Genomic DNA, 22,957 nt, shown 5'->3' with positions numbered 1-22,957 from the left:
GCATACAGAGGCTGGATCTGCCTATACAGCCCAGCCTCTGTTGCTATCCCAAACCCCACTAAGGTCCCCCTGCACTCTGCAATCCCTCAAAAATCACAGCCGTGCTGTGAGGCTGTGTTTACATCTGTAGTGTCAGTCTCAGCTGCTCCCCCGCCTCCTGCATAGCTCCGGTCCCTGCCCCCGTCCCTTCCCTCCAATCAGCAGGGAGGGAAGGGATGCAGGCGGGGACTGGAGTTCTGCAGGAGGCGGGGAGAGCAGCAGACTGAAACTATAGAGATAAACACAGCCAGCTCTGACAAGCTGTTTGTCAGCAGCGTGGCTGTGATTTATGAGGGATTGCAGAGTGCAGGGGGACCTTAGGGGGGTTTGGGATAGCAACAGAGGCTGGGCTGTATAGGCAGATCCAGCCTCTGTATGCAGATAATATTCTTCAAACCCACCTCGGGTTCTCTATAAGGGAGGGGTGACCACTACACTACCAAGGAAATCTTTAGGGAAGAAGAGGAGGCCACCTGGGAAAACTACAAGTGGGAGGGGGAACACTAGATTAACATAGGAAAATAGTAATGAGTGACACTTTATGGTCACTTCATGGGGGCACAGGGACCACAGTGCAGGGACCAGACAGATCGGGACCATTACACGCCACGCACAGCAGAGTGGACACCTTAAGAAAGGCACACCATAGGGAGCACTATAAGGGGCAAAGACCACAGGGACCATTACAATGGCACTGTAAAAGGTACACTATAGGGGGACTTTAACAGGTGAACACTTTAACGGGCAACTAAGCAAGAGACATGTACAGTGCAGAGATGCAATATGGGCACCATTACAGTGGTATGCAATGGAAACTGCTGTAATACAAGTAAATACTGTTTAACTAGGCCCAATTTGTATATTATATATTTTTATAAAATGACCAGTAACCCCCCCCCCCCCCCTAATTAACCTTTTTGTCTCAATTTTTTTACCAATAAATATATATTTTTTTTATTTTTACAGTTCAAAATTACACCTTTTTTCAAAATCAAATATAATCTCCCTTCACGGTGCCAGCGAGATATCTTAATTCTTAGACTGCTAGTTTTTTGTTGTTGTTTTTTAAGCTACACGCCAGTGCCAGCTGTGTTTGAATTGTTTTTATTAAATGTCTTGCCCAAATCTACATGTACCAAAGAAGATGACCGAGAATCATGCTAATTACTGTGATACAGAATTATGCAAGTTATTATGAAAATCTATTGTAAAATGGACTAATCAAATCTTGCAGTGAAATCATTTCATTGGTTTATTTTCAAACTGCATAGCTTTGCACTAACATTTCCATAATTCTGCATCAACTTAGAATTATTTGCATATTTCATGTAAACTAGAAAGCTGGCACTGTGCCAAAACTTTGTGTTAACCGCTTTTTAGATGTCCGAGGCAAGGGAATATTGGAGAAAAAAACACCTATAGACATCCGCTGTAGCTGGAGGTAGTTTTGTCCTAAATCGTCCGTGGCGTAGAGATGTGTAAATGCATAACACCTATAGACATCTATAAACGTCCCGTTTACACTTAATCAGTTGCTCTCAGTTATAACTGAAATACATTTTTCAAAGTAATGCCTATGTTTTCCTATGGCACAGTTCCCACTATACGCATTTTAAATGAAATCTTTTTCACAATGCACTGCTATGGAAAAAACACATACTAACGCGTACCAATGCGTACTAACACACCCTAAACCGCACACCAACTGATTAAGTGTAAAACGGCCCTAAGGGTTAAGTCTTGTGATAAGTAGGATAAATAGCAGAAAAATATTTGCCTTTTCTATCAATAGTAGCATACCTCCCAACTTTTGAGATGAGAAAGAGGGACTCTTAAGCCACGCCCCTGCCACACCCCTGATCACACCCCACCACACCCGTAGTCACACATACCATAAAGATTTCATAAGAAAAGTACTGTATGTTTTATAATACAATCCACACTGGTCCTTTCTATCCTGGTTCATTTTCCTTCATATTAACATTTCAAAATCAGTAATAAATCAATTTAAAGGATGGGAATAAAGTTTAGAGTCAAACACATTTTTTAGCAGAGAAATATATATATTTACATGAAAGAGGGACAAATGAGGAGGAAAGAGGGACAGGGCTTCCAAAAAGGGACTGTCCTTCCAAAAGAGGGACAGTTGGGAACTATGTAGTAGCACTATTTATTTAAAAGTATAATGGGTAAAACCTGAGAAATAATGTTTTTTTCCTCTCTTTCAGGCCCCTTGCACACTCGCATGCTGCATGACAACACGTTACTTTTCCATGCTGCTTCCCCGCCGCAAGGGCCATGCAAGACTATGGAGGCTTACACACTTTCGTGGTGCACCAGAAGTATCCAAATTGCCACAATGCCGACACAAAGGCTGCAGCGCATTACGCAGTAAGTGTGCAGGAAGGGAGCGAGGTGCGACGCTGATGCACGGAAAGACAGGAATCCTCGTGAAGTACTTCCTGCCCAGCAGGAAGTATGTCACTGGCCGGGCGGGCCCATGTATATAACCCTGTCGCCGCACCGTGGCGCTGAGTCATACGAAGCTTCATATCTCCGGTGCGGTGCCCCCGATATGAGCTGTGTCTATCGCCTAGGTGTCAGAAATACAATAAAGTTAGGCCTTGTTCACATTATAAATCGCCAGAGCAATTTATTCCCTACGCTTCATAAGCGCTTTTGCAGAGTTTTTTTTTTCCCTTCCTGATGTCAGTCAGGAAGTGAACTCTTTCACCACAGAAATGAATAAATACAATGTATTTATTCTTGAAAGCGCTCGGGAAATCGCTATACAAAGCACTTTTTCCAGCGCTTAGTGATTTCCCTATACCTTCCATTGTAGACAAATCGCCCAGAAAACGGTACAGGCAGCGCTGTGGGGAGCGGATCACAGTTGAACCGCTCATATTAGAACACTCTCATAGGGAATCATTGCACAAGTGCTTTTAGGGCGATTTCTGAAATTGTCAGCGCTTAAAAAAAACTCCCTGAAAACGCTCCCAAAAACACTCTAGGTGTGAACAAGCCCTATCTGCTAATTAAATAGGAATATTGCTAAAATAACAGAACTACTCTAGTTGATCGGGGGGGGGGGGGGGGGGGGATGCTATAAGCAGTATATCCGCTTTCATGCCAAGGGAGAGATCACACACGGATAACACATGATCTTCATACATGACCCTCATATGGAGTATTCTCCTTCTGTTCTGCAGTAGCTCATTGTGATATATGGAAAAATGAGTGTTTCCCCTTATTAGGGGATTGTGGATATTGGATAAAAGGAATTGCTAATAGATCCTGGCAATTACTGGTCTCACTAGGAGCCGTTTCTAGCGGTTTTCCCCGAGCAGCTCCTATTCAGTGTAATATTTCTCTATTCGGCTGTCCCAGTGGCCCCACTTAGTATCATTTCTCATGCTTACGTGTGAATTGGTCCAGAAGGGATTTTAAAGCGTTTTAGCTCTTGGTACCAACAAGCTAAGCCAACATTCTTGTGATGAGAAGCACCTGATCCTTCCTGCGCTCTGGGACTCGGGGTCTCACAGTAACGTCACAGCCTCTGACAAGACACACTTGTGTTACTGCTGGCTGTTCAGTGTGTGAAGGTTACTTACAGCCACGGCGACGCACAGGGCTTCCTATTCTCCTAAAAATGGTGGCACTTCCTCTGTGATAGGCCCTGCAGAGTAGCCATGGGAGGCCCACTCAGAAAAAAATCCACTAAAAAAAGTCAGTGTCTGCATTGTCACACATTGGCACGTGAATTTTAACAGTTGTGAACCCAGCCTTATAATAAGGACACAGCCATGGAGCCAGTCTGAGCCTTTTCAGCTGCGTCCCCACTCTTCTACACTTCACAACCGCCCCTTCATATCCTAGCCCCGCCCCCTTTATATCCTATAACCCAGGGGTCAGGAACCTTTTTGGCTGAGAGAGCCATAAACGCCACATATTTTAAAATGTAATTCCGTGAGAGCCATACAATATGTTTCAAACTGCGACAGTGTGCATGCGCAGCAGAGGCATCACGTCCCTGTTGCCATGGAGATGTGTATATGGTTGATCCGCTGGGCAGCGGAAGTGTCAGACACATCTTCAGCTTCTCTTGGGTTTCAGCAACATCAGCAATTTCCCTGAAAGCCAGAAAGCCGAAATAACAGCTTGTACAAATAGCTAGCTGACTTGGGGGTTGATTCACTTTGTAGAACAAGATCCCCGCACATTGGCCCAATAGGCTGCCTGTCAAGCGGCAGGCAGCCTATTGGGCCAATCAAAGTGTGGGGATCTCATCCTACAAAGTCACTGAACCTGACTAGGTGCAGAGTGGAACAACTGGAGCAGCCGTTCGTTTTGGGGTAGTGTGAGTAAGTTAGTAGTGCATTCTACAGCAGTAGCGTGCATACTTTGAAAATGTTACTTGCGCTGCCACACTAAGCTGCGTTGCTTGAGTAGTGTAGCTTAGTGTATCAACCCCTACTGATTTGTATGTGAGCCAGATGTAGCCATCAAAAGAGGCACATCTGGCTCCCGAGCCATAGGTCCCCTACTCCTGCTATAACCTAAATAGTAGAGAATGGATCCAGGAGCAACTTGCATAACAATCTCCAACACCTTTAATAAATCCTCTTAAAGGAATTATCAGGCAAAAAAAAAAAAAAAGAGTTTCACTTACCTGGGGTTTCTACCAGCCCCATGGTGCACTACTAAGGCATAAAAACAAAACTAGCTGGCAGCGGGAGACTGGAGCAGCAGTGTGTGACTATGATGGCACAGGAAGGCTGCATGGGGCTGGTAGAAGCCCCAGGTAAGTGAAACTCATTTTTTTTTTGCCTGATAATTCCTTTAAGGTTTTAAAAATGTTTCCTTTTGCAAGAAGCAGAAGATACAAATCACATAAATACTTATCAGGCACAATTGAAGTCAATGAAGAGGCACAGAGGAGGGTCGACAATTGTTGAGCCCCATAATCTGGGCTTCCTCAAGACCGTATATATCCTATACCCCCCCCCCCCCCACCCCACCCGGTGCCATTCTAACTTTGCTGCCTCTTGAATTCACATTGCCGCAACCACACCCTCCACATCATTATAGTTTAGTATACTTGGGGTATGATCCCCTTAAAATAATGGCACAGGTAAGGAATGTCTCCTCCAAAATGTTGCTGGGAGCCTCCATAACTTGATGATCACCTGACTGAAGCTGGTGTGATACTATTGCTGGAAGTTTCAGAGAACCTAGTGATTATAGGTTATTTTAGGGGATGGGGATCACCATGAAGGCCTTGGGGACGGGGGGCAGTGTGCAGAGAACATTTATGTGGACATGGGCTTTTAGCACCAGTTTGCTTTAAAGTGGCACTGTAGTGGCATATAGTAGAACGCAGTCAATTATTCAGGATACCCTTTTGTATGGTAATCAGAAACACCTGCCATATCTATATATTGCTGTGTATTTGTATGTAGCCCCACCCTTCCAATAAAGCTTAGCCTAGGCTGCTTAGCTATGCAGAATTCTCCTCCCAGAGCATTATGGGAGACCAGGCATTATCTTCATTGGCTTCAAAATTCTCAGAAACAAACATTCTGCAAGCTGCACCTGACAGAACTAAAGAGGTCACCACCTGTAATAAATGTCAGATTGTAAATCAGAGAGAAGAAAGATTTTACAACGGGCGAACACTGAGTAAATAATTTATATTGTAAAAAAAATTAGCTACTTTATTAATTACATTATTTACCATATTTTCACTACATTTCCTCTTTTAAAGAGAAACTAAGTCAGAAGAATATGGAGGCTGCCATATTTATTTCCTTTGAAACAATAACAGTTGCCCGGCAGCCCTGCTGAGCTATTTGGCCGCAGTAGTGACTGAAAAACACCCAAAACAGGCATGCAGCTAATCTTGAATTGACATGATGAGATAAATGTGTATGTACAGTGACAAGCATATTAATAACCAGGCTGTTTCCATTTTTTTTATTTTGCTAAGTGAAAGAGTTAATTTTCAGCTATGCAAGTGACAGCCTCTGTCTTGACGGTACCTTGTTGGGAATAACAAAAACCTCACTGATAAGCTATTTACAACTATAAAAGTTTTCCTGGCAGAATACAACTTCTTTGGGCAGGGGAGATATAGAAAAGGTCAAAAGTTCCTGTATTTTAACTCTGGGACACTTGATAGACTGCATTTGTGCAAAGACAATAAAACATTTAAACTAATTTATAAATTTTTAAATATAAAATAAAACCATGGGCTGTCTTAAAAAGATATTTTTAGGAGTAGGTGGATAAATACAATTGTTTATCTCATCAATTTATTTTCACCTCAGGTTCACTTTATAAAGAAATAAATATGGCAGCCTCCATATCCCCTCACTTCAGTTGTCCTTCAAGTCATTCCTCTTACAATAACATTTTGCTTAGCTGTGTTATTGCTGGGCATTGGAAGAAGGTTAATATACATAACTGCCTTTATCTCAGGCAGACGTCCGAAACATTTTTCCCTCTCTTTCAATCTGAGTTGAAATGTTTTATAGGATCTCCTAAATTATTGCTATTAAAAAGCAGACAGGTTCCTCGCTCCAGCGTACTGTATTATGAAAATTAATTGCATCTAACTTCAGAGCTCGGTGATAATCTGCTACTCATCTGCCCTAAGGTAACTCAATATGTTTATTTAATTACACAAACCTATTAACTAAGTGGTGTATAATTTATTGGACAATAACATGGATGGATGATTAATCAAATGAGAAGCATGCAGCAATCACTTGTTAAATACATGAAGTACACCGGGAGAGGGAAGGGAATAATTGTTACATGAACCATGTTTAATACATACACATAGGAGCTCTCAGTGATTAAATCTTGGCCTTGGTGGCACACGCTGCTGCAGCATGGGACTATGAGGGACAACGGAAATAATAACCGATTCCTTGCAAACACACAAAAATATGCCGGCTGGCCGGCTGGCAACCTGCACCGGTAGCATCACCAGCGCAGGATTTCTGAGTTAAAATTAAAGTGAAACTTTTCACACTGGCGTATTGCGTTACCCTGTTTCTCCGCAGAGTAACACCATGCCAATAAGTCTATGGGGCATTTCCTACCTGGCGCAGTGCGTCACAATCCACTGTAAGTGTCCAATTTAATGCGAGAGCAACAGCGCATAGTCGGGCAACATGTGTGGTGACGTGCGGTGAACGAAAGCCATGTAAGACTATTCGATGCAGAGATTTGAAAATATCTGGTGTACGCATTGCTGCGCACAAGCGTATTCTTTTCAATACAATTCCGCACAATTAAAATTTTGGCCACAGGAAGTGAGCGCTAGAGAGGCTCACTTCCTGCTTGGCTTGCAGCCAAAGGAGAGATTAGCGTGCATTGCCACAGTAACCCCTGCAGGCTATTTTTAGCGTTGCACTACGTTCATCGCACCACAACGCTCTTAAAGCGAACCTTAAGTCAAAAAAAAAAAAAAGACTTTTACTCACCTGGGGCTTCCAATAGCCCCCTGCAGCTGTCCGGTGCCCTCGCCGTGTCCTATGCTTCATGCCATATGCTATAGCAGCATAGAGGGCGCAATTGTGGCTGGGAACGCGAAGAATCACTTGCGTTCCCAGCCTGTCGGCTCCTGACAGCGAAACCGGAAGTGGCTGCCGCCGGGGACACGAGGATCGGAGGGACACGGCGAGGGCACCGGACAGCTGCAGGGGGCTATTGGAAGCCCCAGGTGAGTAAAACTCATTTTTTTTTACTTTAGGATCACTTTAAACCACTGGGTAGTCCGTCTGAAACCAGCCTCACTCAGCAATCTCTGTTCATAAATTGCCATACATCTAGGCGGGCATATATCTAGCGATTTGGCGGTCTTATCGACCAACTAATTCCAAAATTTGATCAAATCGAGGGAGACTCGAGTGTGTTCTAATATGCGCAATAGGTCGGATGGAGTCACCCAATGTGTTTTATATTTTAGTGATTTATAATATAAATAAAACTAAAAAAAGAGAGGAAATCCCGAACCTCTCAAGAAGATATGGACATCAGTTTAACTGGAAAAAAATGTCTTCAAAAAGCAATCTGACAACGCGTTTCACGGCCCACTTCCTCAGGTCAATACAAAAGGCCTTGATAGCAAAGGGATAGCGTGTAGGCTCCTCTAATCTACACTCTATCCCCTATGCTATCAAGGCATTTTGCATTGACCAGAGGAAGTGGACCATGACCCATGAAACGCGTTGTCAGATTGCTTTTTGAATAAAAAAATTTTTCCAGTTGACCTGGTGTCTATATCTTCTGGAGAGGTAAGCGAGTACCTCTTTTTTTATTTTAAAACACTAAAATAGAAGACACATTTGCTCCCTCCATCCTATCCATTGCCAGTCATAACTTTGCAGTTGTTCTGGAAAATCTATCGTACTACAGGAGAACGACCATTCAGTATCCAGCAGGACCAAGGGTACCGAGCAAGGATGGTTAATTCCCTGCAGGCCCATCTGGTGACTGCAGGAACTGCAACCCACCTTTGTGAGTACATATATTTTTTGACTTGTTCCCATGCAAACACAGAATCCATGCCGTTCGTATCGGCGTGTCGTTCGTAAGTCGGGGACTACCTGTATATACTTTTATCCTCCCTAGAAGTTTGTGTATAGGGAGAGCAAGATAGTGGGCAGGACACACCCTTGGGGAGCGCCAGAGTTGGTGGTTTGCACTCGTGAGGTGAAGGTGTCGAGCTTCCCCACTTAGGGCCTGTTTATTAGGAAATCCCTTTAGCCATGCACAAGATGTGACATTTTTTTGCACAAATGAGAATATTCATGAAAATATATGTGCATAAAAAACACATTTTCACCAAATACATTGAAGGCAATTGTCACAGGACATCACCTTTTGCCACAGGACATCACCTTTTCAAGAGATTTCTTATTTTCATGAAACTGCACATTGCAAAAACTCCATAGAATTTTAGCAAAAATTGCAAGTCAGGCAAAAATGCAAATTTCAGTGCAAAAAAGACTGGTGAAAATTTAGGGCGGTTTCACATCAGAAATCTGCATTTCTGATCGCACCGCAACGTTTTCAATCGTCACTTCCGGTGACGGAAATAGGAAATGCACATAAGCGTATTGTCAAAATATGATTCCGCACAATGCATTTAAAATATCTGCGGTGCCATAGACTTAGATGACTGCCGCACATCGCCGCAGTTTGTGGCTGATAACGCACTGTTGTCGTAGCAGTAAATTTGTTACTTCCAGCGCATCGCACCACACCGCTATGCAAGGCCCCATTTTCATTGCTATAGTGTTACCCTGTGGTAAAAAAGGGTAACACAATGAAAACGTGTCAGTGTAAGGCGGCCTCAAGCTCCTCCCTTATGAGCGATTGAATCTCCCGGAGGTTTGATCCCACGTCTGGCCGCATTATTGAGATAGTTGCCCATATATCATTGGTTACGTTGCGGCCTCGTATATCAATAGAAATTCTCCGGTGGATAATTCAGCGTGGAAATACTAATTGTAATTGGGATTGGCCTGCTATGCTTGTGGCTAATGTAAGAGCGTCTCACACTAAACATGTCATTTTAGCTTACGCTGCAGCCTTCCCTTTGTTTCCTCTAGCATATTATCTTGGAGTACGGGGGCCACTTGTCCCAGTTCTATCATTAGCAGTCCTTATCTAGCAGAACCGTGTGGAATCTAATGACATGCCTGTGTGCATCTGCCCAACACAGCTCATTGTCTCTGTGTCCATACATAGTCACTGGCTGCGGGTCCGTTCAGCAGAACCCTATGGCGGCAGGCTGAAGCGTTCATACATGGAGGATGAGTCACAAAACTTATCTCATTAATTAACTCTCCTTACCTATTTGTCATCCCAGCATATTTCTAACAGACTCAGAATAAATTGTTTCAGGCTAGGTTCACAGCGGGACGTTATGGTCGCGTATTATAAGGTCTTATAAAGCTGCTTACCAGACGGCAATGAGAAGTCTATGCGACATTCACAGTGCGGTGTTAGCGTTACAGTGTAATGTGTTGCGTTATGGTAACGCACTGCATGCAGGCGTTACCTCTAAACGCAGACGTTAACAGGTACAGGGAAGCATGCTTTTCATTGTCTTAATGCTTCACTGTACCTACTTTATGCGACGTAAGGGTCTGTACACACTGCTGCGCTTTTAAAATCGCATGCGATTTTTAAATCGCAAGCCTTTATGAGAATAGAAAAAGCGCATTGCGCCAGTGTGTACAGGTCTTCACGATTTTCATTATTTTTCAAAAGACCTTGTGATTAAAAAGCACATGCGATTTGAAAAGTGCAGCGCAAGCGCAGCAGTGTGTACAGGCCCTAAGGCGGCGGTAATGTGCAGTGTGACTTTTTTGTTGCATTGTGTTCCTGTTGAACAGGGAACACAGCGTAACCTCCCACTGTGAACCTAGCCTCAGACTATATGTAATATACACAAAGTCCTCTATTTCCACTTTCTCTACTTCCGTGCCAGACTTGTATCCCGGATTTATTTGGAATGACCACCACCACCTCACCCTCAGAAGTGGGTACTCACCCTTCGAAGATGACGCTCGGCTAGATGGGTCACAATCGCCTCATCCTGATGCTCCTGATGAGCCAATTGTCACGAAACTAGTAGGACGTGGCTGCAGATGCGGAAGTGAGCCGGCATGGCCCATACACTTTTCCCGCTGATATACAGCAGATTCGATCACTGATCAAATCTGCTGTGAAATCATTGCGCAAACGCTGACCAAACGATCCATTTCCGTACAAAAACGACCGTTCCCATCAATCTGTCCGCGCGGAAGATTTCGCTCGATTGCCGGCGGGTCGGGAGTGCGTCGATAGTGGCGTTCGAATGTCCGACGACCGACGCTAGTGGCAATACATTACCTGTTCCGTCGGCGCATGTCCCCGCTGTCCCTTCTCCGCGCTGAGCTCAGGCTGGCTTCACTGTTTAAACTTCCCCCGACAGGAAGTAAAGTGAAGCTGGAGCCCAGAGCGGAGAAGAGACAGCGGAGACCGGCGGACTCGCGGTGGCCGGATCAGGTAATGTATGCCAGGGGGAAGGGGGGGGGGACGCCGGCAGCGGCAGCTCCACAGATTGTGAATCGTTTTCATAGTGAAATAATGTAGGCAGCCAATAGATGCCTCTTTGATCAGATACGATCACAGAGGGAACTATCTGCTGGTCGATCTGGTGGCAATCGACCAGTGTATGGCAGCCTTTACACTGTTAATGGCAGTATTCTCAAACTTTGCATAGTTGGTCACTGGGTGACTGGAATTAATATTCAGGAAAATGGGTGGAGCCTACAACAGCCAATCAAAATTCACCTGTTGATTTTCAAGGGAAATATTTAAATTGCTGCCACTTTTTACATTGTTAATAGAAGATGCCTCAAACCTGGTACAGTTGGTCACTGGGTGAATGGGGTTCAAATTCAGAAAGGGGGCAGAGCCACACACAGCCAATCAGATTTGTTTAATTTCAATGGAAATGGAAATTATTGATAACGAGGACCCCAAAGCTCATAAACTTGCTCATTGAGTGACTGTATGTCAAGGTTAGAAAAAGTGGGTGCTGCCAACTACATTTTTTACATTGGAAAATATAAACTGCAACCATTCTTACACTGTTAATGGCAGGGTTCCCAAACTTGACAGTTGGCTAATGGGTGACTGGGATACATATTCAGAAATGTGGATGGAGCCTACAACAACCAATTAAAATGCACCTATTCATTTTCAAGGGGAATATTTACATTGCTACCATTCTTACACTGTTAATAACAGAGGCCTCAAACCTGATACAGTCAGTCATTGGGTGACTGGGGTCCAAATTCAATAAAGGGGTGGAGCCACAAACAGCCAATCAGATTTGTGAGATTGAGATTTGTGAGATTGATTTCAGCCATTCTGTTATTGACAGGGTTCTCAAACTTGACACATCTGGTCACTGGATGACTGGGATTCATATTCAGGAAAGTGGGTGGAGCCTACAACAGCCAATCAAAATAGTGGCCTATATGCAATTCCACCTTTCTCCTATGTTTTCTCCTAGGAGATAATTTTTCATCTTCTATTTAAAATAACTTTCCAGCACTTTTCAACTGAAAAAGTACTGAGAAGTAAGTGCAAATGTACTATCAAAATTATTTTGAATATTTTTTTGCTTGTTGGTGGCTTAAAAGGCATTTCATTGACAAATTTAAAAATATCACCTAGGAGAAAACGCAGGTGAAAAAGTAAATTGCATATGTCCCAGTGAGCGGAGCCCAAAAAAAAATTACTTTTTACATGGGAAAATATTAACGGCAGCCATTCTTACACTGTTAATGTCAGGGTTCTCAAACTTGACACAGTAGGTCACTGGGTGACTGGGATTAATATTCAGAAAAGTGGGTGGAACCTACAACAGTCAATCAAAATTCACCTACTGATTTTAAAGGGGAATGTGGAAACTGCTGCCATTCTTACACTGTTAATGGCAGAGGCCTCAAACCTGCTACAGTCGGTCATTAACCATTTCAGCCCGCTGGGATTTTTCACCGTATGCATCAGAGCAATTTTCACCTCCCATTCATTCACTAATAACTTTATCACTACTTAACACAATTTATTGATCTATATCTTGTTTTTTCCGCCACTAATTAGGCTTTCTTTGGGTGGTACATTTTGCAAAGAATTATTTTTTTAAAAATGCATTTTAACAGGATTAATAAGAAAAAAAATGGAAAAAAGAATCATTATTTCTCAGTTTTCGTCCATTATAACTTTAAAATAATCCACGCTACCATAATTAAAACCTATGTATGTATTTGCCCGTTTGTCTCGGTTATGACACCATTTAAATCCATCACTATTTACAAGCTTATAATTTAAAAAAATGTTCATAGTATACCCCCTTAACTATATATATATATATATATATATATATATATATATATATATATATATATATATATATATATATATATATATATATATATATATATATATATATATATATATATATATATTAATTTTTTTTTTTTAATTGTACATTTTTTTTTTCTATTAAAAATATTATTTGGGTAATATTTTGGTGTGGGAAATAAACTAAATATGTGTAAATTTTAATGTAAAATGTATGTAGATGTAGTTTTACTATTTGGCCACAAGATGGCCACCTTGAGTTTATTTTTTTCTCCTTGTGCTTTTCGATCACCGGAAGCACAAGAAGGACGGGGAAACTTTTTTTTTTGCAGAAAGACTGAAGCCTCTAGTGAGAGAGCTTCGGTTTTTCTGCTGGGGACACGTATCGGTGATCGGGACCCATGTTCCCGTTCACTGATCCCAGGGCTACCTGGGGACAGCACGGGGGCACGCCCGAGATCGAGCGCGGGAGCGCGCTGAAGCGCGGCACCACAGCAGAGACATGAGGATCACGTCCGGGCGGCTGAAATGGTTAAGTGACTGTGGTTCATATTCACTAAAGGGGCGGAGCCACAAACAGCCAATCAGATTTCTTTGCTGGTTAAACTGCTTCTATTCACACAATTTTGATGCCAGGAACCCAAAAGCTCAAAATCTGGTCATTGAGTGACTGTGCCTAGGTTACAAAAAGTGGGTGGAGTCAAAAACAATTTCCCTGGAAAAATGTAAACTGCAACCCTTCTTCACTGTTAATGGCAGGGTTCTCAAACTTCAGAAAAGTGGGTGGAGCCTAAAAAAGCCAATCAAAACTCACCTGTTGATTTTCAAGGGGAATATTAAAACTGCTGCTATTCTTGCACTGTTAACCTCCTTAGCGGTAACCCCGTGTGTGACACGGGGTAAGCCGCCGGAGGGTGCCGCTCAGGCCCTGCTGGGCCGATTTAAATAATTTTTTTTTTGCTGGACGCAGCTAGCACTTTGCTAGCTGCGCCAGCACCCCGATCGCCGCCGCCGCGCGCCCGATCGCCGCTATCCGGTGCGGTGCGCAGCCCCCCCCCCCCCCAGACCCCTGCGCTGCCTGGCCAATCAGTGCCAGGCAGCGCCAAGGGGTGGATCGGGTCTCCCAATGACGTCATCCCGCCCCGTCGCCATGGCGACGGGGGAAGCCCTCCAGGAAATCCCGTTCTTTGAACGGGATTTCCTGATCGCCTATCGCCAGAGGCGATCGGCGGGGCTGGGGGGATGCCGCTGAGCAGCGGCTATCATGTAGCGAGCCCTGGGCTCGCTACATGATTTAAAAAAAATAAAAAAATAAAAAAAAAACTGCTGCGCTGCCCCCTGGCGGTATTTTTCATACCGCCAAGGGGGTTAATGGCACAAGCCTCAAACCTGGTACAGTTGGTCATTGGGTCCCTGGGGTTCAAATTCAGAAAAAGTGCGGAGCCACAAACAGCCAATCAGATTTGTTTCATTTCACTGGGAAAATACAAATTATTGTCGCCAAGGACCCCAAAGCTCACAAACTTGGTCATTGAGTGAGTGTGTGTGAAAAGGTTACAAAAAGTGGGTGGAGCCAAAAACACATTTCACTGGGAATATATAAACTGCAGCCATTCTTACACTGTTAATGGCAGGGTTCTCAAACTTTGCCCAGATGGTCGCTGGGTGCCTGAGGTTAATGTTCAGAAGTGGGTGGAGCCTATAGTAGCCAATCAAAATTTACCTGTTGATTTTCAAGGGGAATATTTAAATTGCTGCCATTTTACGCTGTTAATAGCAGATGCCTCAACCTGCTACAGTTGGCCATTGGTTGACTGGGGTTCAAATGCTGGAGAGGGGAGGAGCCACAAACAGCCAATCTGATTTGTTTAATTTCTATGGGAATATACAAATTATTGATGACAATGACCCCAAAGCTCACAAACTTGGTCATTGTGTGGTAGGGTTAGAGAAAGTGGGTGCAGCCAACACCAGCAAAATATATACCCAGGCAACACCGGGTCATCAGCTGATTCTCTTTATCATCATTAAGTTCCCTTCATATTAAAATTTGAAAAGAAGAAAATGTATCCAGTGTGATTAAAGTTTGGAGGCAATTAAACAGACTTTTCAGTAGAAAAATACTGTATATTCTGGCGTATAAGACGACCCCCAAGTTTTCTAGTTAAAATATACATTTTGGGATATACTCGCCCTATAAGACCACCCCTCTTGACTGTTGGACATTTGTATACTGTACTGTATGTACTGGTGTTATACTGTATAAACAGGTACAGATACCGGTGCTGCACTGTATGTGGTACCCAGTATACAACAACCAGCCAATCGCGGCAAGCAATGTATCTTACTGGTGATTGGCTGGTTGTTGTATACAAAGCCTTCCCAGTCAGGTGCCCCTTCCCCCCTCACCTCGTCATCGGGACCATGTTATGTCACTTCTTTCCAGGAATCCTGGTCAGTGGATTTTCTTCTACCATACTTGTACAGTACCGCCCTCGCTGCTTTCATACGGTCGCTGCAAACGGGGGGATGCGGCCGCGGATGTTTTTGAGCTCCCCCACCGTACACGGCAACCGTAGATTCTCCAGTCCGACTCGGAAATTTCAGCACCCGCCCTATAAAACGACACCCGGCGTATAAGATGTCCCCTGACTTTGGATACGATTTTCCTGGGTTAAAAAGTAGTCTTATAAGCCAGAATATACAGTATGTATATTTAGATAGATCTGTGCATCATTTCTGAAAGAGGGACAAATGAGAAAGAAAAAGGGAGGGAGGAATTTGGTTCCCAAAGAGGAACCAAAAAGGGACTGAAAAAGGGACAGTTGGGATCTCTGCATTATCCTTCTGGTTAGACTGCACGAGAGTGTGCACAGACTGAATCTGCAGAGGAGACTGAAGTTTAAAGCAATGAAAGTCTGTGATACAGGAAGTGACCAGCGTCTGCACCCTCTCACTGGCCAATCAAGAAGCTTTTAAATAAATAAAAAAAAGTTGCCTGGCTGCATGAATCTGGGAAAAAAAAACTTGTCTGATTTTGGGTTTTAAATACATCTCCGTTCCTTTATAGATTAGGAAAGAGCTGAGGCATTTTCTGGACAAAATGTACTGAATTATATTCATTATTTTTCAGTACATCTGTTAGCTATTTCAGCTCCGCAGTTTAATTTAAAAGTGCAGTTATCCTGTAAGCACCTCTTCATTTTAAAACAATATTCCCGCTGTTCCATTAGACGTGTCTTTGCTTAATACATTCCGCTCATGTTGTACAATTTGTAGCCTTTATGATGCAGCCACAGAATGGATAGATGTAATTGTCCTAACATAATCACCAACCACCGGTCATACACAATACAATGGTCAAATGATTAAGGGGGTAGTAACATCCAAAAATAAAAAAAATGCCTTAAAAATAGTAAGTGCCCCAGATATAAGGTATATGTAACCCCCCTTTTTTTCTAAAATAGGTCCCCTATTTTTTTCTGTGTGCAGTGCCAACAGGATTGTGGGAATTTTTTTAAGCTTCAGTGATAAGCTTATCTCAAAATGCAAATAACAGAAAGTTCCCATTTCAGATAAGATAAGGACACTATGACCAGAAGGTAATTGAATCCCCACCTTCCTTTGAAATGTTTACACAGGTGCACCACAGAAGGCAATCCTAACTAATTATCTACCAAACAAATATATACAAGGCAAATGTACAAGCACAGATTCACATGGTCATATGTACAGAAATGGCAAGGTTGGTTAGACAAGCAGAGGATCAAAAAACAATCCAAATGGTACAACCAGCCAACAAAGGGTAGTCAGAACAGGCAGAAGGTCAATACTAGGGAATCAAATAACAAGGTACAGGATGCAGGAACTGGTGACCAGACACACACAGATTTCAGACAAAATGATCTGGCAGCTCACTGATGGTAGAGGCAAGTCTTAAATGGGCTGACTGATGGTCATGTGACCATTCCCAAAGTTCAGAGAGTTCCACCTGCAGGTGGGCTGAAGAACTGCATAGTTTGCAACTTGAAAGGGGAGCATCTGCTGGTGGACAGTGGAAGTACATACCAAAAGTCCACAAGTGCTGCCACCAGCAGGATACCAGTAGGTACAGTTCATGACAGTTACACAATAAGAGGAATCCTGGATGTGCAGTCTCTCTATATGTTAGTTCTTAGTACCGGCACTTAAAGAGAACCCAAGGTGGGTTTCTGACATGAATATTAGGACACAAAAGCTGGTTCTGCATATAACCACCAGCCTCTGTGTCCGTATAGTGCATCCCCAGGCCCCCCCTGTGCTCTGCTGTCCCCCAAAATAAAAACCGCCACGCTAGCGACATGCAGCTTGTCGCTAGCTGGCTGTTCACCTCTGTGGTGTCATTTACCTCTGCTTCCCCGCCTCCTCCATATCGCAGCTCCCCGCCTGCGTCCCTTCCCTCCCCGCCTCCGTAAGCTTCCTCCAATCGGCTTACAGAGGCGGGGAGGGAAGGGACGCAGGCTGGGAGCGGCGATATAGAGGAGGCGGGGGAGTAGAGTAAATGACAGCACAAAGGTAAACAGCCAGCTAGCGACAAGCTGCATGTCGCTAGCGTGTCGATTTATATATTGGGGGACAGCAGAGAGCAGGAGGGGGGGGTGCACTATATGGACACAGAGACTGGTGATTATATGCAGAACCAGGCTCTGTGTCCTAATATTCATGTCAGAAACCCACCTTGGGTTCTCTTTAATATGGCACCGGCTGTGTCAGTACCCGAAGAACAGAAGTTAACTTTGCTATACTATGCCTATAAATGACCTGCAGCGGATTGCTGCTTCTGAGTCAAACTTGAGTCTTCCATTAAAAAGCCCTGCCTGTCTACAGCATCAACTTCATATTGTTATGCACATGAAGTACAACATTTACTACAATGACATGAAAAAGTCATAAATATTTCAACAAGTGGTTCAATACAAACACGCTCTAGGCATGAATTACCACTTTGTTGTTCTTCTGGGCCTCCTGGGAGAATTGGGAATAAACGGCGAAATGCTTATTGAGAAATATTTTAATCTGGTAAATTCGAGTGTTGTCGGTAGTGGGAGGATTAACCTGTCATGCTGCATATTTGCTGGCTAGTGTCTCCGGCTTTCATCCTGCTGGCCCCGGGGACCAACGCCTGGCTGCCGGCTAATGCCGGGCTGGGAAGTGTTCCATTTACACTGATCTGCTTCTGAGCAGATAACTACGCCATGACATCAAACTCCACTCCGGATAGCTTGACAGCCTTGTCAGCCTTGTCTGCTCTGCCTGCATCTCTCTCATTCACTCTGGCTGGCTGTGTCCTTCACCGGCATCCTGTGTCTGTCTCCTCAGCAGGTCAGGATTTTCACCTTGGCTCAAAGAAGATTTCATTCTCTGCTAAATCCTGACAACATTAGTGTTTAAAAAAAAATGTATGTAACAAATAGGTACTACTGCTACACACTGTTTGTGGTCAGAGATGGGACAAGGTCCTCCAGCACCCAAGGCTGAGACACCAAAGTGTGCCCCCCCATACCTCCCACCTCAGCCGTCACACACTGAATGCTATTATACTAAAGGTGCCCATACATTTACGCAATTTCCCACCGATAGACAGCAGATTCGATCACAGTGATCGAATCTGCTGAGAAATCCATTACGCAAATGCGAACCGATTTCCATCCGAAATCGATCGATTCCGTCGATCTGTCCAGGCGGGACATTTTGCTTGATCGCTGGCGGGTCAGGAGCGCGTCGTTAATGGCATTCAATTCGGCAACGACCGACGCAGCGATAATCTCACCTGTTCCCCTGGCGCGAGTCCCCGGGTCCGCGCTAAACACTTTCACCTGCTGGCCTTCATCTTCACTTCACTTCCTGTCCCGTCCTGTGACCATCGGAAGTTGAAACAGTAGAGGGCGCTCTACTGTTTGAACTTCCCCTTCTCACAGGACAGGACAGGAAGTAAAGCGAAGATGAAGGCCAGCCGAAGAAAGTGTTTAGCGCGGACCCGGGGACTTGCCGCCAGTGGAAAAGGTAATGTATGGCTGCTGGCGGGGGGAGCAGGGGCAGAGAGGCAGGCAGCAGAGGCAGCTCCAAAGATTGTGAATCGATTTCAGGCTAAAATGGATTCAAAATCTGTGTGCAGTGTTTGGGCATGCAATAGATCCCTCCCTGATCAGATTCGATCAGAGATGGATCTATCTGTTGGTCGATCTGGTGGCAATCGACCAGTGTATGGCTGCCTTTAGAGGCGCCCAAGCCCCCCCTCCCCAACACCTTAACCGGTTCAGCACCGCAGTGCCGAAAATCTCATGCATCCAAGCAACGTTCACCTCCCATTCATTCGCCAATAACTTTATTGCTACTTATCACAATGAATTGATCTATATCTTGTTTTTTCCGCCACTAATTAGGCTTTCTTTGGGTAGTACATTTTGCTAAGAATTATTTTTTTCTAAATCCATTTTAACAGGAAGATTAAGAAAGAAATGAAAACAATTAATTATTTCTCAGTTTTTGGCCAGTATAGTTTGAAATTAATATACGCTACCGTAATTAAAACTCATGTATTTTATTTGCCCATCTGTCCCGGTTATTACACCATTTAAATGATGTCTCTATCACAATTTATGGCGCCGATATTTTATTTAGAAATAAAGGTGCATTTTTTCAATTTGTGTCCATAACTACTTATAAGCTTATAATTTAAAATAATATAATAACATATTCTCTTGACATGCATACAGGGAGTGCAGAATTATTAGGCAAATGAGTATTTTGACCACATCATTCTCTTTATGCATGTTGTCTTACTCCAAACTGTATAGTCTCGAAAGCCTACTACCTATTAAGCATATTAGGTGATGTGCATCTCTGTAATGAGAAGCGGTGTGGTCTAATGACATCAACACCCTATATCAGGTGTGCATAATTATTAGGCAACTTCCTTTCCTTTGACAAAATGGGTCAAAAGAAGGACTCGACAGGCTCAGAAAAGTTAAAAATAGTGAGATATCTTGCAGAGGGATGCAGCACTCTTAAAATTGCAAAGCTTCTGAAGCGTGATCATCGAACAATCAAGCGTATCATTCAAAATAGTTAACAGGGTCGCAAGAAGCGTGTGGAAAAACCAAGGCGCAAAATAACTGCCTATGAACTGAGAAAAGTCAAGCGTGCAGCTGCAAAGATGCCACCAGTTTGGCCATATTTCAGAGCTGCAACATCACTGGAGTGCCTAAAAGCACAAGGTGTGCAATACTCAGAGACATGGCCAAGGTAAAAAAGGCTGAAAGACGACCACCACTGAACAAGACACACAAGCTAAAACGTCAAGACTGGGCCAAGAAATATCTTAAGACTGATTTTTCTAAGGTTTTATGGACTGATGAAATGAGAGTGAGTCTTGATGGGCCAGATGGATGGGCCCGTGGCTGGGTTGGTAAAGGGCAGAGAGCTCCAGTCGACTCAGACGCCAGCAAGGTGGAGGTGGAGTACTGGTTTGGGCTGGTATCATCAAAGATGAGGTTGTGGGGCCTTTTCGGGTTGAGGATGGAGTCAAGCTCAACTCCCAGTCCTATTGCCAGTTTCTGGAAGACACCTTCTTCAAGCAGTGGTACAGGAAGAAGTCTGCATCCTTCAAGAAAAACATGATTTTCATGCAGGACAATGCTCCATAACATGCGTCCAAGTACTCCACAGTGTGGGTGGCAAGAAAGGGTATAAAAGAAGAAAAACTAATGACATGGCCTCCTTGTTCACCAGATCTGAACCCCATTGAGAACCTGTGGTCCATCATAAAATGTGAGATTTACAAGGAGGGAAAACAGTACACCTCTCTGAACAGTGTCTGGGAGGCTGTGGTTGCTGCTGCACGCAATGTTGATGGTGAACAGATCAAAACACTGACAGAATCCATGGATGGCAGGCTTTTGGGTGTCCTTGCAAAGAAAGGTGGCTATATTGGTCACTGATTTGTTTTTGTTTTGTTTTTGAATGTCAGAAATGTATATTTGTGAATGTTGAGATGTTATATTGGTTTCACTGGTAAAAATAAATACGGTAATTGAAATGGGTATATATTTGTTTTTTGTTGAGTTGCCTAATATTTATGCACAGTAGTAGTCACCTGCACACACAGATATCCCCCTAAAATAGCTAAAACTAAAAACAAACTAAAAACTACTTTCAAAAATATTCAGCTTTGATATTAATGAGTTTTTTGGGTTCATTGAGAACATGGTTGTTCAATAATAAAATTATTCCTCAAAAATACAACGTGCCTAATAATTCTGCACTCCCTGTATTTAAAAAAGTTCAGACCCTTGGGTAACTATTTATGTTGTTTTTTTTATTGTATTTTTTTTTTCCTTAATAAAAAATGTATGTGAGTAATTGTTGGTGTGGGAGGGAAACAGCCAATTTTAAATGTAAAAATAAGACAGTTGTTTATTGAAAAATGTATGTGGGTGCAGTTTAATATTTTGCCACAACATGGCCACAGTCAAAAAAAGTCCTGGATGCGAACGATCTTGCATCCAGGAACTAAAAGTACACGGAGAAGTTTCCATGGGGCAGAAATACCGCGCTCTCTCAATAGAAAGCGTCGTTTTTTCTGCGGGGAAGTTAGATCGGTGAATGGGAATTATATTCCCATTCACTGATCGGGGGGGCTAGCGGCGGGCGGCGGGAGCATGCGCGGGAGTGCGCCCCATCGCGCGCACCACGCAACGGCAGCAAAGCCTATCTGGACAAACTTAGTCGTCTAGATAGGCCGAACTGGTTAATCTCCAGTAATCTGCCTTGCAGTCACTGTCATGTATCCCCTTTTTTATTTCTCTGTGCTTCATACACAATAGGGGAATGATAGCTGAGTGAGTTGTGCACCCCTCCTACACTGCGCCCTGAGGCTGGAGCCTCTATCGCCTCTGCCCTGTTTGTGGTCTATGGCCTGAAGTGCCCATGTGGTCTGGTCTACATTTGGGAAGACCAGACGTATGACCAAAGGCAGGATTCAGGAACACAAACAAGCAATCACGAAATTTGGCAGCCGGCAAAGCTCAGTATGATACACCAGTCTCCAGGCATTTTTTACATGCAGGTCATATGGCTATGCAGTTGCGGTGGTTCATTATTGATGTGGTCCCTTTACTAAAAAGAGGTGGTGATAGAGATAAGCCTCTTCTCCAAAGGGAAGCGAAAGGGATTGGGGAATTTGATTGTGTTTCACCTAAAGGTCTGAATGAGAATAATAATTAAGGGGCCCATACACTCAGCCGATTTTCTGGCCGATCGATCGATCAAAATCGATCGATTGCAAATCGGTTGGCCAATCGACCGATCGACGGCCGATTTCGATGGATTTCCATCGAACTGGCAGGGTGGAAAATCTAGGTCGATCTGATGAGATTGCTTATCATTTTGCATTGGCCCTAATGGAAATCTGAAGGCAAAAAATGCCATCAGATCGAATTTCAATAGATTTCAAACTGAAATCTATTGGAATTCTATCCTAGTAAAAAATGTTCTAAAAACACATCAGATAGATAAGAAATCCATCTGATGATCTATCTGCTGCTAATCTGACGAGTGTATGGCCACCTTTATGCTTGTTCCTCTAAATTTTTTTTTTTTAGGGGGGGGGGGGATTCTACTAACGAATAATGAATTTGACTCTACAGACTGATGAGTGACTGTTTGGACTGTGGGTGGTACACCTGAGGAAGGGCTCCGCCCGAAACATGTAGTGTGTGTTTGCTGAAGCTCCGATACAGCTTGTTGCTGCATACAACCTTCTGAGTGCTGTGTCCTTTCTTTCAATATTGTTTATAACATTATTGTGCAAGAGCAGAGAGGAAATAAATGGGGTGCTTTAGGGCCTTTTTTCACTGCATAGTGCACTCATGATCCCAGAGTCCCAGTTATCCGGAACTCAACTAACAAGCAGTCTTAAAGGGAACCTTAACTGAGAGGG

At 43.6% G+C, this 22,957-nt stretch overlaps 1 protein-coding gene across 3 annotated transcripts in view; it reads right to left on the bottom strand.

Moving 5' to 3' along the window:
• RGS7BP (regulator of G protein signaling 7 binding protein) overlaps positions 1-22,957 on the bottom strand; it is a 153,747-nt gene that overhangs the window by 110,050 nt on the left and 20,740 nt on the right. Inside the window, exon 1 of one of the 3 annotated variants that reach the window (XM_068249737.1) lies at positions 3,654-3,860. The exons of the other annotated variants lie outside the window; for them this stretch is intronic. The gene's annotated coding sequence lies outside the window, so the exon portion shown is untranslated. Of the gene's footprint in view, positions 1-3,653; positions 3,861-22,957 lie in introns of those variants that run through there. 3 annotated transcript variants of the gene reach the window in all.

Source organism: Hyperolius riggenbachi, chromosome 1, assembly GCF_040937935.1.
Source record: "Hyperolius riggenbachi isolate aHypRig1 chromosome 1, aHypRig1.pri, whole genome shotgun sequence".
NCBI lineage: Eukaryota > Metazoa > Chordata > Amphibia > Anura > Hyperoliidae > Hyperolius > Hyperolius riggenbachi.
Note: the sequence above shows the minus strand (reverse complement) of the source record. Positions and strands in the feature narration are given on the sequence as shown.